Genomic DNA, 7,925 nt, shown 5'->3' with positions numbered 1-7,925 from the left:
GGAGGTGGAAGAAAAACAGAAAATCCCTTACTTTGGCACTTTTATCTTGGATATTTTTGAGTGGAACCTTAACTTCGTTTTTGCTATTAATTATTTTTGTGGACATTGGCTGGGGAAGTTGTGCAAACTCTGCAGTTGAACATAAGTATCTTGGATGCAGCTGACCACACTAGGAATCCCGATATGCTAACAGACTATTAATAGAGGGGTCATTTACTAACAGGTAATGCATGTTATTTGCAACAGAAAAGATGAGAGGTGTTGATTGGCTGATGCAGACGCAGAGTAGATTGAGAGTAGATCAGATACACCAAGGAATGAAAGCAACAAAATATTTATTCAAAACAGATGAAATATAGCAGTGCCCGACCTGGCCACATTTTACTTAAGGATTGACTGCATCGGGTTCACAACTGTTAAACAGATGTAATTCAAAATACTAATCAAATAAACATACTGGTGTGCAGTAAACCCACATTGGGTTTACTACTGTTTTTTTTAAAAGGGTCCCTCAATCCATTAGCACATGTTAGTTAAAAGAACCCTTTCTATTTTTAGTTTAGGCTGGCCAAATTAGGCAACACTGTTGGACACTTCCTAAAAGGAAAGTCCATAAACCATTATTAAAATGAATTTGGGGAAAATCCACTGCTTATTCCTAGGATTAGCAGCATAAATTGTATTGTACTGTCTTGGAATCTTGCCAGGTACTTGTAACCTGGATTGGCCACTGTTGAAAACAGGATGCTGCACTTGATAGACCTTTGGTCTGACCCAGTATGGCAATACTTATGTACTTAAATAGCAATGCTGAATGCTGAACATACAGATTAAATTAAATGCTGGCTTCAGTGTTTAATTTAAGGTGGTCACTGCACTTGCTCAAAATTCATCCCATGTACTTTTAAGTATTCTGTACTTCTAACTGGATCTTTAGACAAAATGAATTAAGCAGCATAAAATGTATTGTACTGTTGTGGGATCTTGCCAGTGTTTATTTTCTCTGAATCTGCCTTTGCTAATCAAGCAGCGGAAGCAGTGGCCCATCTCATCTCTCTGGGCAAAGTTACATATGCCCTCCAAATATCTAGCTTTCCCAACTTTGAATCTGCTCATGACAGGCTTACACCATCAGGCAGTATGGACTCTTGTAATTAGAAAGGAACCCAGTATGTAGTAGATATAATAAGATAGTTTATTACAATCTTACCAATGGTAATACAGGTAGGTTAAGCATTCACATAATGGAACCGCATATCATGGCACGTCCTCTCTCTCTAGCCTTCTGGAGTCTCCCTTCTCTGTTCGTCTTCTCCTCTCGTCTCCTTCTTCTTCTCATCTCGTCTCGTCTCGTCTGCACTAATACTCCTCAAACTGCTGCTTATATACAATTTTGGCCCTATTCATTTCAATGGACCCCAGCTGTCTCAACAGGGCTCCTAGTCCTTATCAGTTGATCAGAATGACTTCACATGTTCCCAAACCTTCCTGTAGCCCCCCCTTTGGATGTTCTCACCCGGGGTGCAGCTGACCCAGCACTATCTCTACGTAACCATAGCAACTCTTGCTTATGACGTCTTGCAGGTGCCAATCTCAGGATTGTTTATAGAGTAGATTGCCCCCACCCTTGCCAGTTCAGCACTTGCCACAGTGAAATGTAACTGTGTCAAAGGTGATCTCTGATTTTTACAAGCTAGCTCTCTTTTGTATCAGAGATGATTCTGATTTTAAGAAGCCTAGCTCTTATTATGAGCCATTGGCCTGTATTTTACTGAGAGCAAGGGCTAGCATAACTCTTCACCAGGTACTTGTAACCTGGATTGGCCACTGTTGAAAACAGGATGCTGCACTTGATGGACCTTTGGTCTGACCCAGTATGGCAATACTTATGTACTTAAATAGCAATGCTGAATGCTGAACATACAGATTAAATTAAATGCTGGCTCCAGTGTTTAATTTAAGGTGGTCACTGCACTTGCTCAAAATTCATCCCATGTACTTTTAAATATTCTGTACTTCTAACTGGATCTTTAGACAAAATGAATTAAGCAGCATAAAATGTATTGTACTGTTGTGGGATCTTGCCAGGTACTTGTAACCTGGATTGGCCACTGTTAGAAACAGGATGCTGGGCTTGATGGACCTTTGGTCTGTCCCAGTATGGCATGTACTTATGTACTTATACTGCCTAGGGCAGGATATCCTGAAAACCTGACTGGCTGGTGCCTCCAGGACCAGGTTTGGGAACCACTGGCCCTGGCAATGAAAGAAGTGAGGCACTGTGATTTCTCAGTGATTTATTTAGAAAAATATAGCTAAGACTTGCAAACACTAATAAAACAAGGTAATTATTTCTCAGTAGCAGTTTTGGTTTCTGTTACTAGCACAACCGCCTATGTTACACAGCTAGCAAGGGGCCCTTTACTAAAGCACTAACATGCATGATATGGAAAACTGCGTACCACAAAATGGGTTAAAGCGGTTTGCAGTAATTTGCCTAACACCGGTGCTAATCGCGTGCTATTTATGGTTTTTTATTTGGGGGGGGGGGGAGGGTCATGTTATGGCGTGGAAGTGTTATCCAGCCAGCGCACTTGCATTAGCGTGAGCTAACCGGATATCACAGATTTAATGTGGGAGCACACAGAGTTTCCTTAATAGAAGGCAGTAAGTGCTCCCACTTTAATATTTTTGTAGGTCTGGCACACTAATGGAAAAATGAGTGCGGGACCTGCAAAATTAAAAAAAGCCCTATTTTTAGGCCACACTAGAAATGGGCTTAGTGCACCGGAAAGTCCCATGTAAAACACGCTGTGCTCATTTCTTAGTGCTTTTTAGTAGAAGAGTTCCAAAGTTCTTACCCTATCCCAACTAATTTAAATTTTGCTATACAGACATTTAAATATTTGAAATGTATTTCATCTACAAGCAAACGTTTTCCAGAGAAGGGAAGGTGGTAGAACTAGAGAACATTAATTGAGGTTGCAGGGGGGCTGACTCAGTAACAATGTCAGGAAGTACTTTTTCATGGAAAGGGAGGAGGTGGAGATAAAAACGGTAACGAAATTCAAAAATGTGTGGGAGAAACACAAAGGAATCCTGTATAGAAGGTGTGGAACCAAACAATTGTAGCTGTGATTACGTGGCAACACCAGTAATTGGGAAGCAAAGTCAGTGCTGGGCAGACTTCTACGGTCTGTGCCCTGATTGTGGCTGGACAGATTCAGCTTCAGTAGTTATATTATGTTATACTAGTAAGAAATGCCCGTTTCGGGGAAAAAATGAAACGGGCGCTAGCAGGGTAATTCCCCCACCATCCTCCCTCCCGAGTTCCAGAACCCCCCTCCATCCGTTCCTTCCGAGTTGCAACCACCCTCTCCCTCCCTCCCTCACTCAGTGACTCACTTGTTTGCGATTTAGCGATGAAAGTTCGCAGCGCTCTCGCCGCAGCACTGCTGTAACTGAATCTGTGTGAGTCGCGCATTGTGCCTTCGCCGCCCCGCCCTCGATGTCATCGCGTTTTGACGTGAGGGCGGAGTTACAGTGACTGCAGTGCAGGTCAAACCTGATATCTCGGGCGCCTCATCCGGCTTGAGGCTTCATTGGAACGTTGGAGGTGCCTTTTATATATATAGATATTAATGTTATATTCCCCTCAACACCTTTAAATAGGTTCAGAGTGGATTGCAGTATAATATAAAACCAGTCAACCAGGCTGGGCGCTTACAATATCAAGAAAAATTACAATACAATAACTGCACAATATCTAATTAGAAAGTACATACCATCTAAATAAATTCATCTTCAACATTTAAGAAAAATTAAGTAATTTGGTTGACATTTCAAAAAAGTAGGTAATCCTGCTTATAATCGAATGAGAAAAACGCCCAAGTTCCGACCTAAATCGGGAGATGGACGTTTATCTCACAAAAACGAATAAAGCGGTATAATCGAAAGCCGATTTTTGGACGTTTTCAACTGCAATCCGTCGCGGATGCGGACAAAGTTGATGGGGGCGTGTCAGAGGTGTGGCGAAGGCGGAACTGGGGCGTGGTTATCTGCCGAACAGAGATGGGCGCATTTCACCGATAATGGGAAAAAAGTATGCGTTTTTAGCTAGAATTTAGGACACTTTTCCTGGACCCTGTTTTTTCACGAATAAGGCCCCAAAAAGTGCCCTAAATGACCAGATGACCACTGGAGGGAATCGGGGATGACCTCCCCTGACTCCCCCAGTGGTCACTAACCCCCTCCCACCACAAAAAAATGAAGTTTCTCAACTTTTATTTTCACCCTAAAATGTCATACCCAGCTCCCTGACAGCAGTATGCAGGTCACTGGAGCAGTTGTTAGGGGGTGCAGTGGACTTCAGGCAGGTGGACCCAGGCCCATCCCCCCTACCTGTTACAATTGTGCTGCTTAATGCTTATTAGTCGTCCAACCCCCCCAAACCCACTGTACCCACATGTAGGTGCCCCCCTTCACCCCTTAGGGCTATAGTAATGGTGTAGACTTGTGGGCAGTGGGTTTTGAGGGGGATTTGGGGGGCTCAACACACAAGGGAAGGGTGCTATGCACCTGGGAGCTCTTTTACCTTTTTGTTTGGTTTTGTAAAAGTGCCCCCTAGGGTGCCCGGTTGATGTCCTGGCATGTGAGGGGGACCAGTGCACTACGAATCCTGGCCCCTCCCACGAACAAATGCCTTGGATTTATTCGTTTTTGAGCTGGGCGCTTTCATTTTCCATTATCGCTGAAAAACAAAAACGCCCAGCTCACACATTGTTGAATAAAACATGGGCGTCTATTTTTTCCCAAAATACGGTTCGGTCCGCCCCTTCACGGACCCGTTCTTGGAGATAAACGCCCATGGAGATAGGCATTTTCATTCAATTATGCCCCTCAATGAGTTCCAAATTTGAGACGACTTGTAAGAGTATAAAGCAGTAAAATATTTCTTAAGACAGAAACCTTAGAAAGAGGGAGGAAGTATATTTAGACAGTTGTGAATATCATACTATAAATAATGTGTATTAATCAGGGAATACATATAACGCGGTTCCACATCTACCAATATCTTATAAACTAGAGAACAAAGCTTATAGAAAACTCTAGTTTCTATTGGCAGCCAGTGGAGCCTTTGATAACATATAGAAATTATCAAATTTGTTCAGACCTTGTTCAGTTGGAGAACAAGGTCAGTGTCGGGCAGACTTCTGCAGTCATTCTATATACCCTGATCGTGGCTGGATAGATTTGGATGGGCTGGAGTGGGGCTTCGATGACAGCTTCAGTAGTTGGAGAACAAGGCCAGTGCCAGGTAGACCTCTACAGTCTGTGCCCTAAAAATGGCAAAGACAAATCAAGATCAAGTACACATATATAGTATCACATCATACCTTTTGCCAGTGGTTCTCAAACCTGGTCCTGCAGGCGCTCCAGCCAGTCAGGTTTTCAGGATATCCACAATTAATATTTATGAGAGAGATTTGCATGTAGTGAAGGCAGTGCATGCAAGTCTTTCATGAATATTCTTTGTGGCCGGCCATCTTTTTCGATAATACGGTTCCGGCCAGCTGTAGCGCTGCCGCCAAAATAGATCGCCGGCGATCTATTTCATCGGCGACGTTCGATTATGCCCCTCCACGTTAAATATCAGTCTGTCACAAATAAAGGTAATTTTAGCTAGCAAAAAAAATGTCCCATCTCTTTAACAAGGCATACCACAAAGATCAACAAATGTGAACTCCTACACATATATCCAGATCTGTTTTACAATACTTGCTTGTTAAACTACTATCATGTTTTTTCATTATCATATTACCCAAGATCCTTCTGTAAACTAAATGTATATTTTCTTATATATTTCCACTATTCATGATGTATTGTAAGCCACATTGAACCTGCAAAGAGGTGGGAAAATGTGGGATACAAATGCAACCATTGGAGCCGACTCTGTGGGTGCTGTGGGTGCTTGAGCACCCCCAATATTGAGAAAATTCCTTGTATGTGTCCAGGGAGGGGTCATTTCCATTGGGCTTAGCACCCCCAATAATTTTGAAAAGTTGGCTCCTATGAATGCAACAAATAATAATAAAATAGGGTCCGTTTTCGGCCATGAATACCTGTTTAATGCACTGAATAGCAGCAGTTAGAGGAGTTCACATGCTTACCAGCTGCTGGTTAATAAATAACTCCCTTAGATTATTGATGTGATAACAGCTGAGTAACACCACTATGGGGTCCTTTTACTAAGGTGCGCTGAAAAATGGCCTGCGGTAGCGTATACGTGTGTTTTGGGTGCACGCAGAATCATTTTTCAGCGCACCTGCAAAAAATGTCTTTTTAAAATTTTTGCTGAAAATGGACGTGCGGCAAAATGAAAATTGTCACATGTCCATTTTGGGTCTGAGACCTTACCACCAGCCATTGACCTAGCGGTAAAGTCTTGTGCGGTAACCGTGTGGTAATGAACTACACGCGCCAAATGCCACTTGGCACGTGTAGCTGATGGACGCCAGAAAAAAAAACTGTGGAGGGGGGACGCGTAGCGGATGCGCGCCAAAAATGAAATTACCGCAGGGACCACATGGCAGCCGGGTGGTAACTCCATTTTGGCGTGAATTGGGCGCGCGTAGACACTTACGTGGTTTAGTAAAAGGGCCCCTATGGACTCAATTCTATAAACAGTGCCCAAATTTGGGCACTGTGAAAAATTAGCGCTAAGCGTTATTTTATAAACAGCACTCAGAGTTAGGTGCTGTTTATAGAATATCATTTGACACCGGGATCCATACACAATTTTGGGTGCGAGGATTTACACCAACTGAAACTTAGTGTAAATTCTCGCACCTAAATTAGGTGCAGATCTCCCTTATTCTGTAACATTGTGTGCAAATTCCAGGAACACCACGATCTGCTCCTCCCACGGCTGTGTCCCCTTTTTGGATTTATGCATGGATCCTGATGCCTAAAGATGCGCATGGAAATTTAAATTAATGCCAATTAGCGCTGATAACTGAGGATTTGCGCCCAGTTATCAGTGCTAATTGGCTCATCTATCAATTAAATTTTGGGCACTAATAGGGTATGTGCCCAAATTTATGTGCACAGTTTTGAGTGCCATATATAGAATTAGGCTGTATATGCATAGACAGTATGGTCACCTTATTATAGGAATATTCATTGCTTCTGCTTATCCCTGTGATGGTTATGAATAGACATATTTTTTTATATTTAAAAAAATACGGTGACTGCTAGGTTTGATTATCGACCTGGCTAAATTTAGCACAGTGGACTAGTTCTGGTCTAGCACTGATTTTGTATGCACTAAGGTTACTTCCCATGAAGCAATGTTTTTAGCAGAGCACTAATCTGTGTTAATTGTGAAGTAACATGCTGAGCTAAGTGCAATTAGCATGCAAAATGAGCTGCATACAAAATTAGCTTCAGTACATCAAATTGAGCAAAAGTGTAACACAGTTTTTACTTTTTCCATAGTGCTGAATGCTCACTTGATCTTCAAAATTGATGTAAAGTTTTAACTTGTCACTGATTTCAATAGAAGTCAATGGGAAGTTAAAAAATTAGCCACCACAGACTGAAGATCCCTAAGTTGGCAACTCCTGGAGATGGGATTTTTTTTTTTAATTTGTACCCTGTGCTTTCCCACTCATGGCAGGCTCAATGTGGCTTAGGTACTTATTTGTACCTGGGGCAAGGGAGAGTTAAGTGACTTGCCCAGAGTCATAAGGAGCTGCCTGTACCTGCAGTGGGAATTGAAGCCAGTTCCCCAAGACCAAAGTCCACCACTCTAACCACTAGGCCACTCCTCCACTCCTATTTTGGGGACCCACAGAAACATGATCTCTTGATCTAAAAACCTCCAGGTCCGAGGAGTTCCTCCCTTGGGACCCCCAAGCCAGGGA

Source organism: Microcaecilia unicolor, chromosome 8 (genome assembly GCF_901765095.1).
Source record: "Microcaecilia unicolor chromosome 8, aMicUni1.1, whole genome shotgun sequence".
NCBI lineage: Eukaryota > Metazoa > Chordata > Amphibia > Gymnophiona > Siphonopidae > Microcaecilia > Microcaecilia unicolor.
Note: the sequence above shows the minus strand (reverse complement) of the source record.